This window comes from Helianthus annuus, chromosome 3 (genome assembly GCF_002127325.2).
Source record: "Helianthus annuus cultivar XRQ/B chromosome 3, HanXRQr2.0-SUNRISE, whole genome shotgun sequence".
In the NCBI taxonomy this organism is placed as follows: Eukaryota; Viridiplantae; Streptophyta; class Magnoliopsida; order Asterales; family Asteraceae; genus Helianthus; species Helianthus annuus.
The window spans coordinates 158,843,245-158,863,457 of NC_035435.2; the positions used below are offsets into that span (position 1 = coordinate 158,843,245).

A 20,213-nucleotide genomic window follows, 5' to 3' on the forward strand; every position below is an offset into this window, starting at 1 on the left:
TCTTTGCTTTGCAAGATTTCCTCTTCAACAAATTTTGCCATGGAACCAAGGCTCGTGGATTCACTGACTTCAATAGAATTTTCAAACAAACTGTTGAATAGAAAAAATAAAAATGTATATTTTTATAAGTTATACATTCATCATAATATGGATATTAATTCAATTAATTCAATAGATAAGATAGATAAGAAATAATGTGTACAATTTTTTTTTTTCATACCGGTTTCTGAACTCATCGACTTCAGGACAATCATGATTGCAAAAAAGACGACTAACGGTGTATGAATTGTTAACATACGCAACCCCTATAAATAAACAGTTGAATGTTAGAAATAATAAATATATAAAATAAGTAAGATTTTAATAAAAAAAAGTTATTAAAGAAAGAAAACAAACCATTCCACCACTTGACCTTGCCAAACTGCAATATAATGATTGCATGAATATTTTTTCCCTTGATACTCTCAAAAAACGACAAAACTTTATCACAGTATTGATCCCACAGAGTAAGAAATACCGTCCGACCCCTAAGTAATTAATCAAATTCATAAAAAAATGGTATAAATAAAGTTGGATAAGTTTCATTATATAAGTATGGTAAAAATATACAAACATATTAATTGTAACAATAATATGTATACTGGATTTTAAGATAAGGGTTAATTGCTTACTCCAGATCAGATATCTCTATAGTAACCTTAACAGCCTGCTTTCCAGTTAATTTGTTAGTTACAGTCTCTTTAGGAAATGATCAAACCAAATAACCAATAACATCTACAACAATAAAAAATAGATCAATAAGAAGACGCCACACAATGAAAATAAAAAATATTAATTAAAAAAAGAGTAACATCTTTTTAAAAAATACTATAACATACATACCTACTGTAGAGTTTGAAATACCATTACTGTTCAAGAGGTCCGTAAAACTCAAGAAATCAAAACCATACGGTGATCCACCAATATCCTCACATGGAATAACTTCGGTTGTCCCCTGGAAACATAGCCTATTTTGATTGTCAACATACCTGTACGTAGAGTTATTAAAACCTATAGTTGGATTCCTGATAATCAAACATTTCTTTTCAACTAATGACGGGCGAAATTGTGGTAAAACTCTATTCAAGCATGTTGCCTCCATCTTTGTCCCCTGTATAACGTATGAAAATTATACTTAATAAAGTATAAATTTAAAAAAAAAATTCATATATATATTTAAAATTTGATAAAAATAAAATAAATATACCTCTTCGTCCATTAGAATCATGTCAAATGAGTATAACTGACTGGGATTCCTCCTTTCAGGGTGTTCCCAAACCCTGATCACCCTAACCTTGACAGAAAACCGCTCTTGAAAGGCATCAACAGCTCTGAACATAGTAATGTTATGGTTCTCCATTATATCTGTCAGACGAAATAAAACGTATTTCAATATACGAATCAAGATAACTAAAGAATATGAATCTAAGTAAAATAAACAAAATGCATAACAATTTTCGAAATACAGAAATAGTTTATAAGAAATCTTTTAAATCAAAGAAGTCAAAGAAGTTTATAATATGGTTCTATAAAAATTGTACGATGAAAAATTAGAACGTAACCAAATAATGCAGTAATATGAATGACACAATGCGGAAATGGATGAAGTTTTGAAATAATATTTATAGTACCAAAATGAAAAGGTATATAAGGAAACAATCAATTATTATAATAAAAATGATAAATTTTGAATAATCAAGCATCAAGACTCAATATCAGCATCAGCAAACAGCAATCAAGATCCAATCAACAACATCTTCTAAATCAATACCAAAAAAATACTAAAAAACTGAATATGGATAGTATGACTTTGAATATTCTTTAAAAAAATATAATAACGAATTATTATTGATAAAATCAATTTGAAACTTCTTTCCAAAAATAAATGAATATTTTACGTGTATCATTAGTAACATAAACAAAATTTACGGTTGTTATATAAGTAAATAATACAGTAATCACCATTCCTAAAAATTACATATTGTTTCTAAAAATAAATAAACCTATTTTACTTATTGTATTCAGTATATATATATATATAGATATATAAAGATATATAGATATATAGATATAGATATATAGATATATAGATATATAGATATGATTGAACAGTATGAAGCAGACATTTATATGAATCACTTTTCCGATGTACAGTTTTTGTTATTAATGTATAATCGAATCATTTAAATAGAACATAAAAAGCAAATAACTATAATTGTGGTTATATATAATAAAATATACAAATGTGAAAGAGAGGTGCAATATACTTACCGATGCTTGTATTTGGATGTCTGATGATGAACAAAAAAAAGAGAACGCTTCTCAAGTTAACGTTTGAAACATTAAATTATAAACAATTTTCCATATATAATGAAAACAGGGCGGTTAAGTATTGAAAGGAATATATAGGAAATCTGTGATGAGAAAAAGAAACAATCTGTCGATGAAGCTATCAGTCAGAGAGATTCGAATGAACTTTTTTTAGGAGTCGTTGACATTGCTAAGGAGTGTAAGAAAATTATATAACTTAACATTTCCTGAGACTCCTTGGCAATATCAACGACGCCTCTATGTTCCAAGCAAATCACATTGACTGATTTTTTATTCAACTGAACGTTTCTTCTTAACAAAACATGTTTGAATTGGAAATATACCTTACTGAATAAGTCACAGGGATATTATAATACAATACGTTAGTAAAAAAGCATATACCTTAATGTATACATCAATGTAGATGGCACAGGAATACTATAAACCTACAAAAACATGTTTGAATGCGAATTAGACATCAGATTCTATACTGAAAATCAACAGTAATGTTAATTATCAACCATGCAACAGATCTTCAATGAAAAACAGATACAGGCTAAAATTAAAATTAAAAATAAGAAAAAAAACAACAACTCAAACAAATCTTCTATTAAAAAGAATATGTTCAAATAATTTATGGTGCATACAATACAAAATCAGTCAAAATTAATAATTTTTTAACGTTGAAATTGTAAAATGAGGTAAACATTTTATATTTTATATTAACCTTATATAGATAAAAGCGAACAGTATGAAGAAGACAGATATATGAATCACTTTTCCGATTTACATTTTTATTAATTAATGTATAATCTAACTCAAAATATTTAGGTTTATAATAAAAAGTAATAAACAGACATGGTAAAATATCTTAATATGTTTATTTATATTTACTAACTATGATAACTATGATGTTAACATCAGTTATTAACAAATGTTTTCTATATGTAATATGGATTAATATTGTAAAATTTATTTCTTTATGGTTTATTTGGATCAATCTTTTTAAACATTGTTTTTCTATTCTAATCATACACTGTAAAAATTTAATATAACTTGATATTAGGATAACGGGCAATTCAATAATGGGAACACAAACTAATAGTCCAAACATAGGTCAGATAATATAAATTGTAATAACTAAAAGTTTAAAACTATAAAGTTTGTGATAAAATTGTATAGACATAAGTAATTAATATACGTATCATATAAAAACCAAAATGTCACACCCCCAAAATCCACCTGCGGATAACACCCGCTTCGGGGGCGTGACCGACCAGGATCCAGCCACCAATTATACTGAATACTTAAGTTGATAACAAAAGTAATACTTACTAATCATAAGCTTAGCAAATATTAAGTTCAGAGTTTTAAGTTTTGGTTCAAAACAGTACTAAGTAGCGGAAGCATAAATAAAGTAGTAGTTAAACACGTTCATGTTTCAAAATAAGGTATCACCCAACACAAGGGTGAACAGACACTACACGTTCCCAAGCTGCAAGCTCCTTCGTCACTGGTTACCTGCAAAGCATGCAGTAAGGGGTCAACAATAATGCTGAGTGAGTTCACTAGTTGTCCAGTTTTAATTACCAAAAACTTTGTTTCACCGGTTAATTTATCCGTTTATACATGCCCTGGGGAGCTACCCCAAAAGTTAGCGACTAAACTGTTTTTCCAATACCGAACACTAGGTAACCGTTGCGTATCCGCAGGATGCCCCGATGTCAATGTTCTATCATCATTGACGGATTTCTGAGTACATTAGTTCACGACCGTCCCAAACCAGGGCACGGTGTGAGGCTGGTAAACACCTAAATAGCGCTATCAACTAATAACCCGCTCGCCTAACCCGGCGACTAATCGGTATTTGTAGTAGGGACTTGAGTGATAGAGTTTCGTTTAGTGCCGTTAGTTGCAATCCGTATAAACAGTAATTAACCAAAAGGTTTCCCAATACCCGGGAAGGAAAAGTAAGTTTTGTGTTCCCAATAACCAGGGAAAGTATGTAAATGGTATCCCCTTTTACCAGGGGATAGGGTTGTTAGTCTCGTGTCCCAAACCACCGGGACGCATGCTTTTAAGTTGTGAACTCACCTTGGGTTGCTCGGTAGGTTTAGGTTACTTGTCAATCACGTTGGTCACCACGTCCTAACATGGTTACCGGTATAGGTCAGGTTCGGTGCACAAGCATTCACGTAAAACACATATAGGCACGTATCAAGCATATAAGTAAACAGTCATTGGGTTATTGGGCCGGCCTAAACAATTAAACAGTCAACCGCATCACATAGTCCATTTAACAGATAGTCCAAGTTAACACAGAATGGCCCAATAACCAAAATGGACAGCCCACTCGCAACCAGCTTGTCTCGAGTCGCAACCAGGTGGTCTCGGCTTGTCTCGTTATGGTTGCGAGTCGCAATCGTGGTCTCGAGTTGTCACGTGTTGGTTGCGAGTCGCAACCGTCGTAGTCTCGAGTCGAAATCTCGTGGTTTCGACTTGTCATGCTTTGGTTGCGAGTCGCAACCGTGTGGTTTCGAGTCGTAATGCCGTCATTGCGAGTCGGAATGCTGTCGTTGCGAGTCGGAATGCTGTCGTTGCGAGTCGTAATCTGTCACTTTCATATACACGTGATGATGCAGAAAAGACAGTCCAAATTGTACATATGAAATCAGACCCATATTTGGAAACAGCCAATAGGGTTTCTACAAACACTTTTCCTAATTTTGACCATATACAACAATAGATCAAACATTACCATTTTAAAATCTTCAAACTATCTTCAACAAGTTCATCAAGTTCATAGTTTTTCTAGGGTTTTCATGCCAACATAATCACACATTTTGGACCGAAAATCACCTATTTCTAACAAGATTAATATGCAAGAACAAGTAAAACATACACTTAGTGGCATTAACATAACTCGGTTGGCCCTAAACATCCTTAAACCATTATTCCATAACCATTTAAGCATGTTAGCAAGTATCATACATAGGGTTTAACACACATAGTCAAAACTTCACAATCTTCCTAAAAATCATGCATAGTATTTCTAACCAAGCATAATATTTCTAGTTCATTTAACCCACATAAATCTTATACACAAAAGATACACAAAGATAACACTAACCGGTTATGAAAGGAGGAGCCGAAAACAAAGAAAAGAGAACCGAGAAGATGGAGTGTCCGAATTGGTCTTGACCGAGTTTCCTTGTCCGAGATCCTTGAGCTTGAACCGAAAGTTTGGAAGAGTTTGGATGTTGTTGGCTTGGGGTTTTTAGTTGAGAGAAAATAGAAGAGGTGTGTGTTTGTTTGGTGTAACAAATGAAGGAAATGAGGAGGAGGTGGGATATATATTCATAGGGTGTTTCGGGTTGGGCTTGGGGGTTTCGACCCAAACCGGTTACGGCCCAAAGGCCCACTCGCAACCGAGTGACCCACTCGCAACCGCCCGGTTGCGAGTCATGGTCTCGGGTCGTGGTTTCGGCTCTCATATTTACATATATAATACATACATACGTCACATATCAAGTAAAAATCACGTTTTCATTTACTAATATATATATATACACAAAATATTACAAGGTGATCGTTCGGAAAAACCTCGAGTGTCACATTATCCCCAAGTTTTAAGAACTTTCGTCCCGAAAGTTGAAGCAGCCACTGCCAAGCTAGCGTGTTTCAACGGGGTGTCACATCATCCCCCCGTTAGTTTGGAATTTCGTCCCGAAATTCGGTTGTAGCTTTAGTGCTGGGATTTTCGTTTGGGAATAACTGGGGATACTTGGACTTCATCTGGTCCTCCCGCTCCCAGGTAAACTCTGGGCCGCGCCGTGAGTTCCAACGAACTCGCACAAGGGGTATCTGGCTACGTTTGAGGGTTTTGATTTCTCGATCCATGATCTCAATCGGTTCCTCAGTAAAGTGTAGCTGTTCATCAATCGTCAGTTCCTTAAAAGGAATTACAAGTGTCTCATCTGACAAACACTTCTTCAGGTTAGATACGTGAAAAACGTTGTGCACTGCACTCAGCTCTGCAGGCAGGTTTAATCTATAAGCAACCTTACCGATCTTCTCGGTAATTTCGAATGGTCCAACATATCTTGGATTCAGCTTGCCCCGTTTACCGAAACGGACCACACCCTTCCAGGGTGAGACTTTAAGTAGAACCCGGTCCCCGACCTGGAATTCTAACGGTCTCTTACGCTTGTCAGCGTAGCTTTTCTGACGGTCACGAGCTGCCGCCATGCGTTGACTGATCTGGGAAATCTTTTCTGTTGTGTCTACCACTAGTTCTGGGCCTGTGAGTTGACTGTCACCTATTTCCGCCCAGCAAAGAGGTGATCGGCATTTACGACCGTACAATGCCTCAAAAGGTGCCGCCTGAATACTAGTGTGGTAGCTGTTGTTGTAGGAGAATTCCACCAACGGTAGATGCTTCTCCCAGTTCTTGCCAAAATCGATCACACATGCTCTAAGCATGTCTTCCAGGGTTTGGATGGTGCGTTCAGACTGCCCATCCGTTTGCGGATGATAAGCGGTGCTCATGTCCAAACGTGAGCCAAAGGATTTGTGCATAGCTTGCCACAATTCGGAAGTAAAACGAGCGTCTCGATCGGAAATAATAGAAGTTGGCACCCCGTGCCTGGAGACTACTTCCTTTAAATAGATTTCTGCCAAGGTAGAAAACTTGTCTGTTTCCTTAATGGCCAGAAAGTGTGCAGACTTAGTCAAACGATCTACTATCACCCAAATAGTATCATTCCCGCGTTGAGATCTAGGTAGCCCTGTAACAAAATCCATGGAAATCTGTTCCCATTTCCATTTCGGGATTTCGGGTTGCTGTAGTAGGCCTGCTGGTTTCTGATACTCGATCTTGACTCTTGCACAGGTCAAACATTTGCCAACATAGGCTGCTATGTGGGCTTTCATGCCAGGCCACCAGTATGTGGTTTTCAAGTCGTGGTACATCTTATCTGCACCAGGATGTACTGAATAACGGGACTTATGGGCTTCGTCCATCACAAGCTCTCGTAGATCTCCGTAAAGTGGGACCCAAATGCGCCCTGCCACATAGTAGGCGCCGTCCTCTTTCTGTTCTAGCTGTTGTCTTGATCCTCGCAGGGACTCAGCCCTGATGTTTTCCGGTTTCAGAGCTTCAATCTGAGCATTTCGAATCTGGGTAGGGAGACTAGACTGGATGGTAAGTTGTAATGCTCGCACGCGCCGTGGTATAGTGTCCTTTCGGCTGAGGGCGTCTGCCACGACATTGGCCTTGCCCGGATGGTACTTGATGGCGCATTCATAATCATTCAGAAGTTCGACCCATCGACGTTGTCGCATGTTTAACTCCTTCTGCTTGAAGATATGCTCGAGACTCCTGTGATCGGTGTAAATGGTGCACTTGGTACCGTACAGGTAATGTCTCCATATCTTAAGCGCAAATATTACCGCTCCCAGTTCCAAATCATGCGTTGTGTAGTTCCTTTCATGTGTCTTAAGTTGTCGGGATGCGTAAGCAATGACTTTCTCGCGTTGCATCAACACGCAACCGAGCCCATGAATAGACGCATCACAGTAAACCACAAAGTCGTCCGTTCCTTCAGGTAACGAGAGAATTGGAGCACTGCAGAGGTTATCCTTAAGCCTCTGAAAAGCAGATTCCTGTGCTTCATTCCACTTGTAGGTGACGCCTTTCTGAGTGAGTGTCGTGAGAGGTTGTGCAATCTTAGAGAATCCCTGAATAAATCTGCGGTAGTAACCTGCCAATCCTAAGAATTGGCGAACTTCAGTGGGAGTCTTAGGGGTAGGCCAATTCTTTATAGAGTCGATCTTTGCAGGGTCGACGTGGATTCCGTCCTTGTTAACCACGTGCCCAAGGAAATGGACTTCTCGAAGCCAGAAGTCGCATTTCGAGAACTTGGCATACAGTTGCTCATTGCGAAGGAGTTCGAGGATAAGGCGTAGGTGTTGTTCATGCTCTTCCTGACTTTTCGAGTAGATCAAGATGTCGTCTATAAACACAATCACGAACTTGTCGAGGTAGGGTTTGCATACTCGGTTCATAAGATCCATGAACACTGCAGGGGCGTTGGTCATTCCGAAGGGCATAACGAGGAATTCATAATGACCATAACGAGTTCTGAATGCAGTTTTGGAGATGTCTTCGTTACGGACCCTTAACTGATGGTAGCCTGATCGCAGGTCAATCTTAGAGTAGTAGCTCGATCCTTGCAGTTGATCAAACAAATCGTCGATTCGAGGGAGAGGGTAACGATTCTTGATGGTAACCTTGTTCAACTCACGATAGTCTATGCACATACTAGTGTGGTAGCTGTTGTTGTAGGAGAATTCCACCAACGGTAGATGCTTCTCCCAGTTCTTGCCAAAATCGATCACACATGCTCTAAGCATGTCTTCCAGGGTTTGGATGGTGCGTTCAGACTGCCCATCCGTTTGCGGATGATAAGCGGTGCTCATGTCCAAACGTGAGCCAAAGGATTTGTGCATAGCTTGCCACAATTCGGAAGTAAAACGAGCGTCTCGATCGGAAATAATAGAAGTTGGCACCCCGTGCCTGGAGACTACTTCCTTTAAATAGATTTCTGCCAAGGTAGAAAACTTGTCTGTTTCCTTAATGGCCAGAAAGTGTGCAGACTTAGTCAAACGATCTACTATCACCCAAATAGTATCATTCCCGCGTTGAGATCTAGGTAGCCCTGTAACAAAATCCATGGAAATCTGTTCCCATTTCCATTTCGGGATTTCGGGTTGCTGTAGTAGGCCTGCTGGTTTCTGATACTCGATCTTGACTCTTGCACAGGTCAAACATTTGCCAACATAGGCTGCTATGTGGGCTTTCATGCCAGGCCACCAGTATGTGGTTTTCAAGTCGTGGTACATCTTATCTGCACCAGGATGTACTGAATAACGGGACTTATGGGCTTCGTCCATCACAAGCTCTCGTAGATCTCCGTAAAGTGGGACCCAAATGCGCCCTGCCACATAGTAGGCGCCGTCCTCTTTCTGTTCTAGCTGTTGTCTTGATCCTCGCAGGGACTCAGCCCTGATGTTTTCCGGTTTCAGAGCTTCAATCTGAGCATTTCGAATCTGGGTAGGGAGACTAGACTGGATGGTAAGTTGTAATGCTCGCACGCGCCGTGGTATAGTGTCCTTTCGGCTGAGGGCGTCTGCCACGACATTGGCCTTGCCCGGATGGTACTTGATGGCGCATTCATAATCATTCAGAAGTTCGACCCATCGACGTTGTCGCATGTTTAACTCCTTCTGCTTGAAGATATGCTCGAGACTCCTGTGATCGGTGTAAATGGTGCACTTGGTACCGTACAGGTAATGTCTCCATATCTTAAGCGCAAATATTACCGCTCCCAGTTCCAAATCATGCGTTGTGTAGTTCCTTTCATGTGTCTTAAGTTGTCGGGATGCGTAAGCAATGACTTTCTCGCGTTGCATCAACACGCAACCGAGCCCATGAATAGACGCATCACAGTAAACCACAAAGTCGTCCGTTCCTTCAGGTAACGAGAGAATTGGAGCACTGCAGAGGTTATCCTTAAGCCTCTGAAAAGCAGATTCCTGTGCTTCATTCCACTTGTAGGTGACGCCTTTCTGAGTGAGTGTCGTGAGAGGTTGTGCAATCTTAGAGAATCCCTGAATAAATCTGCGGTAGTAACCTGCCAATCCTAAGAATTGGCGAACTTCAGTGGGAGTCTTAGGGGTAGGCCAATTCTTTATAGAGTCGATCTTTGCAGGGTCGACGTGGATTCCGTCCTTGTTAACCACGTGCCCAAGGAAATGGACTTCTCGAAGCCAGAAGTCGCATTTCGAGAACTTGGCATACAGTTGCTCATTGCGAAGGAGTTCGAGGATAAGGCGTAGGTGTTGTTCATGCTCTTCCTGACTTTTCGAGTAGATCAAGATGTCGTCTATAAACACAATCACGAACTTGTCGAGGTAGGGTTTGCATACTCGGTTCATAAGATCCATGAACACTGCAGGGGCGTTGGTCATTCCGAAGGGCATAACGAGGAATTCATAATGACCATAACGAGTTCTGAATGCAGTTTTGGAGATGTCTTCGTTACGGACCCTTAACTGATGGTAGCCTGATCGCAGGTCAATCTTAGAGTAGTAGCTCGATCCTTGCAGTTGATCAAACAAATCGTCGATTCGAGGGAGAGGGTAACGATTCTTGATGGTAACCTTGTTCAACTCACGATAGTCTATGCACATTCGGAACGTGCCATCCTTCTTCTTAACAAAGAGTACCGGTGCTCCCCAGGGTGATGAACTAGGGCGGATAAATCCTTTATCCAATAGTTCTTGTAGTTGCGTCGAGAGTTCCTTCAATTCTGCGGGGGCTAGTCGATAAGGCGCACGAGCTATAGGCGCTGCTCCGGGAGCTAGCTCGATTTGGAATTCGACCTGACGATGGGGAGGGAGTCCAGGTAATTCCTCAGGAAATACCTCGGGATAGTCGCGTACTACTGGAAAGTCTTCAATCCTCTTTTCCTTTTCCTGCGTGTTGGTAACAAGTGCCAAGATAGCGGTGTGCCCTTTCCGTAAACACTTCTGGGCCTTCAAGAACGAGATAATGCCGGAGATTTCCCCACCCTTGCCACCTTGTACAATGAGGGGTTTGCCAGAACGGCGAGGAATACGAACTGCTTTCTCTTGACAGAGGATCTCAGCGCGATGCTTGGATAACCAATCCATACCAATAACGACGTCGAAGCTTCCAAGAGTAACAGGGAAAAGATCGATACTAAATGTCTGACCAGACAACTCTAGTTTGCAGCCTTTGACAACATGTGAGGCTTCGATGTTTCTTCCATTAGCTAACTCGACGATATGAGGAGAACTTAGTAACGAAAGCGGACGCTTAAGCTTCTTACTAATACGTAGGGATACATAACTAGCATCGGCACCGGAATCAAATAACACAGAAACATAACGATCATCGAGTAGGAACTTACCCGTCACGACATTGGGGTCATTCCTTGCTTCACCAGCTCCAATCACGAAAGCCCTTCCTCTAGCACCATTCCCAGCATTGTTGTTCTGGTTGTTGTTCCCAGCTCCCTGATTATTGTTGCGATTCTGATTCAGTTCAGGGCAATCCTTCTTAAAGTGCCCCTCAGCTCCACACTTAAAACATGCCCGGTTGTTTCCCTGCTGCTGTTGCTGTTGGGGTTGCTGCTGGTTCTGTCTAGCTGGGAACTGACTTCTGCAATCCTTGGCCTCATGCCCCATTTTGTTACATCGCTGACACTGACCCTTCACACACTGCCCGCTGTGATGTCGATTGCACTTGTTGCACTTGGGGTGGTTTCCACGATAGCCACCCTGTTGTTGAGCGCCCTTGTTGTTTTCGGTTTTCCTTTGCTGTGCTGGGGCCTGAGTGGGGTTAGCATCCTTGCTTGGATTTCCTTCCCACTTACGTTTGTTGTCACTAGAAGTTCCGACGGTAGCATTGATCCTTTTGGGCAACCGGCCCTCTTCTACGGCCTGATCAGTAAGTTTGTGAGCAAGTCGAACAATCGGCTGAATGGTAGTGTGGTTGGCTGTAGTGACATGGCTTCGAATCTCTGGAGCCAAACCTTTGATATACAGTTCGATCCTTCGGTACATAGGTCGGGACAGGTTTGGGCAAAGAGCAGCATAATCATTGGACAACTTGGTGTAAGTTTCAATTTCCGACCCAACCATCTTGAGCTCGTAGTACTCATTCTCAAGCTTGTGGATGTCATCCCGGTGACAGTATTCATCCTTAATCATGTCCTTGAAATCCTCCCACGCAGTAGCATTAGCAGTTTCCAACCCAAACATCTGAATCTGCGCCTTCCACCAAGAAAGCGCGCTTCCTTCAAGCGTAGCAGTAGCAAACTTCACCCAGTTCGCAGGGGGACACTCACAAACAGCAAAAACAGCTTCAATCTTCTCAATCCAATGCAGAAGACCTATGGCACCCTCCGTGCCGTTGAAAGGGAGAGGCTTGCAATCCATGAAAGTTTTGAAAGTACACACTGGTGGTTGCGCAGGTGCATGCTGACCTATTCGTGAGAAGCGAAGCGTATAGGTTTAGAGGCGAAAAGTCGATGTGGCGGTAGGATCTAAACATCCTAAAACAACGAGCTTACCTATAGGGTGAGCTGCAAAAGCCGCAGCCACTGTGTTGAGCAGGTTAGTGAACTGAGCCTGCGTCATGTTAATGTTTCCTCTTCCGCGTCCACTCATTGTCTTCATAACCAGAAAACATAGTATGAGTGTGATGTCGTAGTGTAGCGAGAATGAGATAGAAGAGAGAGGTGTATCTATCTAGTTTAGGCACACTAGTACGTATAGCATAACAGGAACATAAAGCAAACAAGTAAACACTGGTCCGAGCTATGAGGTCAAATGTGTCGAGCCTTGCACTTGGAGTGTAGTGTCGTCGCGAGTCACGGGTTATAGTCTGGTTTTCTCCAAAAAGATTTTTCCCCCTTTTTAAAACCAAGTTCACTATAACCAATGGCTCTGATACCAATCTGTCACACCCCCAAAATCCACCTGCGGATAACACCCGCTTCGGGGGCGTGACCGACCAGGATCCAGCCACCAATTATACTGAATACTTAAGTTGATAACAAAAGTAATACTTACTAATCATAAGCTTAGCAAATATTAAGTTCAGAGTTTTAAGTTTTGGTTCAAAACAGTACTAAGTAGCGGAAGCATAAATAAAGTAGTAGTTAAACACGTTCATGTTTCAAAATAAGGTATCACCCAACACAAGGGTGAACAGACACTACACGTTCCCAAGCTGCAAGCTCCTTCGTCACTGGTTACCTGCAAAGCATGCAGTAAGGGGTCAACAATAATGCTGAGTGAGTTCACTAGTTGTCCAGTTTTAATTACCAAAAACTTTGTTTCACCGGTTAATTTATCCGTTTATACATGCCCTGGGGAGCTACCCCAAAAGTTAGCGACTAAACTGTTTTTCCAATACCGAACACTAGGTAACCGTTGCGTATCCGCAGGATGCCCCGATGTCAATGTTCTATCATCATTGACGGATTTCTGAGTACATTAGTTCACGACCGTCCCAAACCAGGGCACGGTGTGAGGCTGGTAAACACCTAAATAGCGCTATCAACTAATAACCCGCTCGCCTAACCCGGCGACTAATCGGTATTTGTAGTAGGGACTTGAGTGATAGAGTTTCGTTTAGTGCCGTTAGTTGCAATCCGTATAAACAGTAATTAACCAAAAGGTTTCCCAATACCCGGGAAGGAAAAGTAAGTTTTGTGTTCCCAATAACCAGGGAAAGTATGTAAATGGTATCCCCTTTTACCAGGGGATAGGGTTGTTAGTCTCGTGTCCCAAACCACCGGGACGCATGCTTTTAAGTTGTGAACTCACCTTGGGTTGCTCGGTAGGTTTAGGTTACTTGTCAATCACGTTGGTCACCACGTCCTAACATGGTTACCGGTATAGGTCAGGTTCGGTGCACAAGCATTCACGTAAAACACATATAGGCACGTATCAAGCATATAAGTAAACAGTCATTGGGTTATTGGGCCGGCCTAAACAATTAAACAGTCAACCGCATCACATAGTCCATTTAACAGATAGTCCAAGTTAACACAGAATGGCCCAATAACCAAAATGGACAGCCCACTCGCAACCAGCTTGTCTCGAGTCGCAACCAGGTGGTCTCGGCTTGTCTCGTTATGGTTGCGAGTCGCAATCGTGGTCTCGAGTTGTCACGTGTTGGTTGCGAGTCGCAACCGTCGTAGTCTCGAGTCGAAATCTCGTGGTTTCGACTTGTCATGCTTTGGTTGCGAGTCGCAACCGTGTGGTTTCGAGTCGTAATGCCGTCATTGCGAGTCGGAATGCTGTCGTTGCGAGTCGGAATGCTGTCGTTGCGAGTCGTAATCTGTCACTTTCATATACACGTGATGATGCAGAAAAGACAGTCCAAATTGTACATATGAAATCAGACCCATATTTGGAAACAGCCAATAGGGTTTCTACAAACACTTTTCCTAATTTTGACCATATACAACAATAGATCAAACATTACCATTTTAAAATCTTCAAACTATCTTCAACAAGTTCATCAAGTTCATAGTTTTTCTAGGGTTTTCATGCCAACATAATCACACATTTTGGACCGAAAATCACCTATTTCTAACAAGATTAATATGCAAGAACAAGTAAAACATACACTTAGTGGCATTAACATAACTCGGTTGGCCCTAAACATCCTTAAACCATTATTCCATAACCATTTAAGCATGTTAGCAAGTATCATACATAGGGTTTAACACACATAGTCAAAACTTCACAATCTTCCTAAAAATCATGCATAGTATTTCTAACCAAGCATAATATTTCTAGTTCATTTAACCCACATAAATCTTATACACAAAAGATACACAAAGATAACACTAACCGGTTATGAAAGGAGGAGCCGAAAACAAAGAAAAGAGAACCGAGAAGATGGAGTGTCCGAATTGGTCTTGACCGAGTTTCCTTGTCCGAGATCCTGGAGCTTGAACCGAAAGTTTGGAAGAGTTTGGATGTTGTTGGCTTGGGGTTTTTAGTTGAGAGAAAATAGAAGAGGTGTGTGTTTGTTTGGTGTAACAAATGAAGGAAATGAGGAGGAGGTGGGATATATATTCATAGGGTGTTTCGGGTTGGGCTTGGGGGTTTCGACCCAAACCGGTTACGGCCCAAAGGCCCACTCGCAACCGAGTGACCCACTCGCAACCGCCCGGTTGCGAGTCATGGTCTCGGGTCGTGGTTTCGGCTCTCATATTTACATATATAATACATACATACGTCACATATCAAGTAAAAATCACGTTTTCATTTACTAATATATATATATACACAAAATATTACAAGGTGATCGTTCGGAAAAACCTCGAGTGTCACACAAAAAAACAAACCCATAATGTCAAAGGAGTACTCAATATGGTTCAAAGGAGAAACAACCCTTTCTACACTCAAAACTTGTTCAGTTTCGTCAAAACAAAAATAAACCGTGTCACCCACCTTAATGCCAGCAATGTTCATTAATCTCGACCAACTACTTAATGCATAACAATAACCTTCGAGTCTCGCTTGACGTATAGTACCATTAGGAAATTCCTTCTGAGGATTAAGATGCAAAAGTCTGATTGTAATACTTTTAACACCCAAATCAAGTTTAGCCTTTATGGAAACATCATCAGGAAGCCGCTGTATTTTATTTAAAAATTTAAATTAATAAGAACATCAATCTTATATCTTATATAAGTTATGTATTATGTAAAAAAAAGTATATATTTAATATTTATTAGTAACTAAAAATATATTACAACTTACAAAATATTCAGCAGCCATTCGAACAAAACGAATAATATGTCCAGTGGCTTGTTCAGCAACAGCAGTGGGAGGCAGATCTTGAAGAGAATCAATAGGTGCAATATCAACCTGAAACTTACATATAAAATTTGTTAGATTTAATAATTCAAATAATCTATTATTATATTTATATTTTAAATATAAATAACAAACAAAAAAAAAATACTTACATCATCGACATGTACATGATCAAAGTTCATTTCAATACCATTTTTATCAAATACTCTTAAATGGAAAGAATGACCAAACCATTTTGTAAATAAAAAATAAGAACCGGCCTCCAATTGATATTGAGTAACTATCACATCAATACCCGCTGTAAAGCAGACTTTACCATTACAACTGTGAACTTTAACATGAAACTCTTTATTGCCTAAATACATAGTTGAAATTATATCAGCAACCGTATAATCATGAGACTTTGAAAGGACAGAATCAGGTATCACCTGTATAAATGAAAACACAAATTTTAAATAAACATAAGACTTGTAAACAATTATGAAAAAATGTAAATATAACGAAAAAATAAGCAAAATATAGATATATTAAAAAATATTCTTACAGTAAATTGAGAAGGCGTAGCTACAATGGATGACCAGAAACAAATAGAACTCAAACCATTTACACAGTATGTTAACTTGAATGTTGTAGAATCCAAAGGAGTGAAGATTACAAAAGTGCCAGCTTTAATTCCTAAATGTGTAATGACATCAGACCAACCATGGAAAAGGAAAAAGATTCCTTTTGCTTCACTTATGTAAACAGTAAATTTACGGCCGTCGTCTGTTTCTATATGAACATTAGTAGGAGCCATATAGACACCCCATAATTTAGTCGTCGCGTGAGAGGGAAGAGCCTTATAAATAAAACAATTGAAAATAAATTTTAATTAAAAAATATAATAAACAAAGGAATATAATGAAAAGGAAAAATATATATAAATATGATATATGTTAGAAATTATGAATTACCATAATAAATTCATCGGCTCTACTCAAATGCCTACAGAAAGATGGCTCCCTGCTACTGATTTGAATTATAAAAATTATATTACGTTCAGATAAACATAAACATTCAGATAAACATAAACATAAACATATCTAACAAAACAAAATACACATACATATTATACAGATTATAAACACAAACTTAAATCTTTCAATAAACCTAAAAAATTTTAAAAATCAACAACCATGTAAAAAAAATTATAAAATGAATTCATAGAGATGATATGTAGAATAACCTAATTAAAAAATGTACATTAATAATTACTAATACACCTGTTAGACATATAAAATACTTATCAAATTATAACAATCAAATAAATATACATAATTTCCAATTTAAAAAATTTGTATAAATACAGTTACATATATAACACAATAATTATAAAGAGTAGTACAAAACATATTGTATTGTAGAATATATAAATATTACCTTGATGAACTTCCTGACATATTCAAAACCTACACACAACAGTTACAAAAAAAAAAAAAAAATATCATGATTACATATTCAAAAATTTAAAAATTAAAAAAACTATAATCAAAAACAACTTCATAAAATCAAAAAAATTCTGAAGTAGTAACCTGTTTGTTTGAAGAAGATCTATAACACCTGATGAAGAATCGAAAAAAAGGAAGGCAATAACAAAAGACTATGATTAGTCAATAGATAAAAAAGATAACAGATTAAAAGATTACGTATTACAGGAAGAACATATATACCTTGTATGTCCGAAGAATCGATATAACACCTTATGAACATTCAAAGTACAAAAAGGAAAAAAAAAACCCTAAAATCAGAATTGATAACAAATTACAGATAAAAAAATTAGATCTGATGAGAAGCTGTACATACCGTCGATGTTTCAAGAATCGTGGTTAGATCTGATGAATAATCGACAGTCGATCGATATATAGGAAGGTTAAAAAACCCTAAAATCACAAAGAGTATAAGAGAAGAAAGAAAAATGGGAATGATAGACGGTTTAGTGTGTTAAATATGGAACGAATATTAAGGACCCGAATGGGTATGTGGATCCCGTGTCGGGTCATTGCAAGAATATGAGGAGATGTGTATTTTGGCGGGAAAAAGAGGTATGGAGGCCCTAGTAGGTGGACATGTGTCCCCTAATTAAGGCTTTTATTAGGTTGTATAGATTAAAATTACTATTCATGGTAGCTCGTAAACAATATATATAAAATATATATAAAATATATATAAAATGGAACTTGAAACATAAGTTAATTGAAGTATAGTTTTTAACTTCTGGTTTTTTGGTTGAATTATTTGACATATTGACTTTATTAAAGGAGCTTGATGATTTTTGTTGAATTACTTGACAAGGTGACTTTATTAAAACTAAAGAGAGAGGTTGAAGGATGCACTTTGGATTTTGGTCACTTGTTTGTTGTCTGATTAGAAGCTTGGATTTTTTTTTTCGTTTTATGCCATTTTATTTTGAAATTCTTATCATTTTACTAAATTATATTTTCTATATGGATATAGCAGATCAATAAGCATAGGTTACTAAAATATATAATTGTTGATCATTTAACTAATTTATATTTTTTGTTATTATTTCATATCGAATCAAGTTATCTCGAATTCAAATGTTCAAATTTGAATTGTTTTTTTTTTTTTTTTTACGTAATGTAATTTGATTCCAATGTTCAAAATTCAAGTAACCTGAATCACTTAATTAGAGAAATCCTAGATTCGATACCGATATTTATAGCTCAATGAAAGAAGCAAAGCTTGTGTGAGTATCTAAATTGGGAAGGTTACGGGTTAAAGTCCCACAAGGAGTATAAACAAAATTTGTCGCTTTTTTTTTTTTTTTTGGAAATTAAATTTCATTAACCAAAATTTGTCGCTTAAAAATTATTTTTATATATTTGAAACGCAATATTGTTAACATCAGCTATTTATACATATTTTGAAGTTTTACACAAAAATATTTCAAAGTAAAATCACTCGTATTTTCAACCACTAAAACAAGCTACAAGATTTAAGTTTTACCCGTTATTCAATCCCCTTGGCCCAACTTTTTTTATATACTTGTTTTTTTTATCACTTCTAGCCACATGCCACAAGTGTTTGACAAAACCGTCAAAACGTCCCATACCTCCTTTGCACCTGCTGATTTTCCTGGATAACCACGTGACATCAATCATGTGGTTTCTAGGACTCCAAGATTTAATCACTTGTTTTTATTGATTTTGTTGGAGAAAATAATATATGAAAAGAAGGACGAAATATTCAACCTATTAGAGGCTAAACCATCAACAATTCAAATGTAGAGGTTGACATTTAAATAGTCAATAATAATAACAAATGTCAAAGGATATATAAAAAAAGTCATACATTCAAATTTAAATATAAACCCGAGTAAATGACGGAACTTGATTGAAATTAATTCTTGCTGATTTTCTCTAACCTAATTTATGTTTGGGTGAGCTTATGGTTCTTGTTTTAGATCGCGGCCGTTTTAGATCTATAACGAATCCGGCTTCGAATCGGATCACGGCCGTTTTAGATCTCCTATAAGAATCGCTACTCGATAACACGCAAAAGCCCACTATATAACAACATCCTTAAACAATTATTGGGTTGCAACTTGCAAGTATATGAAGTATTTTGTTTTAAAAAACTACAAACAATTTGGGCCTGCAAAAGAAGAGTCCGTCTAATACAACCTATAACGAATAAGATTGGCACTATTTTTAGTTCAGTTACCAGGGTATTACTTATTAGACTGCTTGAATTAGGATATCTTGCTTTAATTTTTGTAATTTTAAATTTATATGATTATAAAAGGCAAAAAAGGAAAATAAGAATTACAACTTTTAAATTTTGAAAAACAAAATAAGGGTTAATCAAAATTTTATTATAAAAATGGTAAAGTTTAAATATTGAAATTGTGCCAGGTTGATGAAATAAGGGATGTAATTTAATATTGAAAAATGAAATTGGATAAATTTGAAGCGCGTAAAGATCCGTGTGTAAGTTTAATGAGTATATGGTCCAGGCGGAAAAACAAAACTTAAGGTTGCCTCGAATTGTGCCGTGTGTTCTGTAAGATTTTTATTTATTAGGTATAGAGATAGAGATAGAGAAGAGAAGAGAAGTTATAGAGATAATGAAGAGATATGGATATAGATTATTTATAGAGATTTAACATATAAAGTCCTATATTGTTGGAATTAAAATTAATATTTAAATTAAAGTTAGTGTAAAAGATAAATATGGGATAGTGATTCTCGTAGTGACACGTGTCTTTTTGTAAATCATTTTTTTTGAATATCAAAGGTTAGGGTGAACGGGGTGTTAGCGGGGATGGTGTGCGGTGAAGGTGTTACCGCGCGGTAACACTACCGCCATCCCCATTTTGTATGCGGCTTGTTAGGAAACTTTTGTAAGTATTGTAGAAAAAGATGATCAATTTG

General features: G+C 37.9%; 1 long non-coding RNA gene across 1 annotated transcript; it reads right to left on the reverse strand.

The window, feature by feature from the left end:
• Window positions 1-220: 220 nt before the first annotated feature.
• LOC118490228 lies at window positions 221-751 on the reverse strand. Its single transcript, XR_004888714.1, has 3 exons — window positions 672-751; window positions 397-527; window positions 221-305 (listed from the first exon to the last, which is right to left on the reverse strand). It is a non-coding gene; the product is annotated as an uncharacterized LOC118490228 (long non-coding RNA).
• Between the last annotated feature and the right edge of the window lie 19,462 nt (window positions 752-20,213).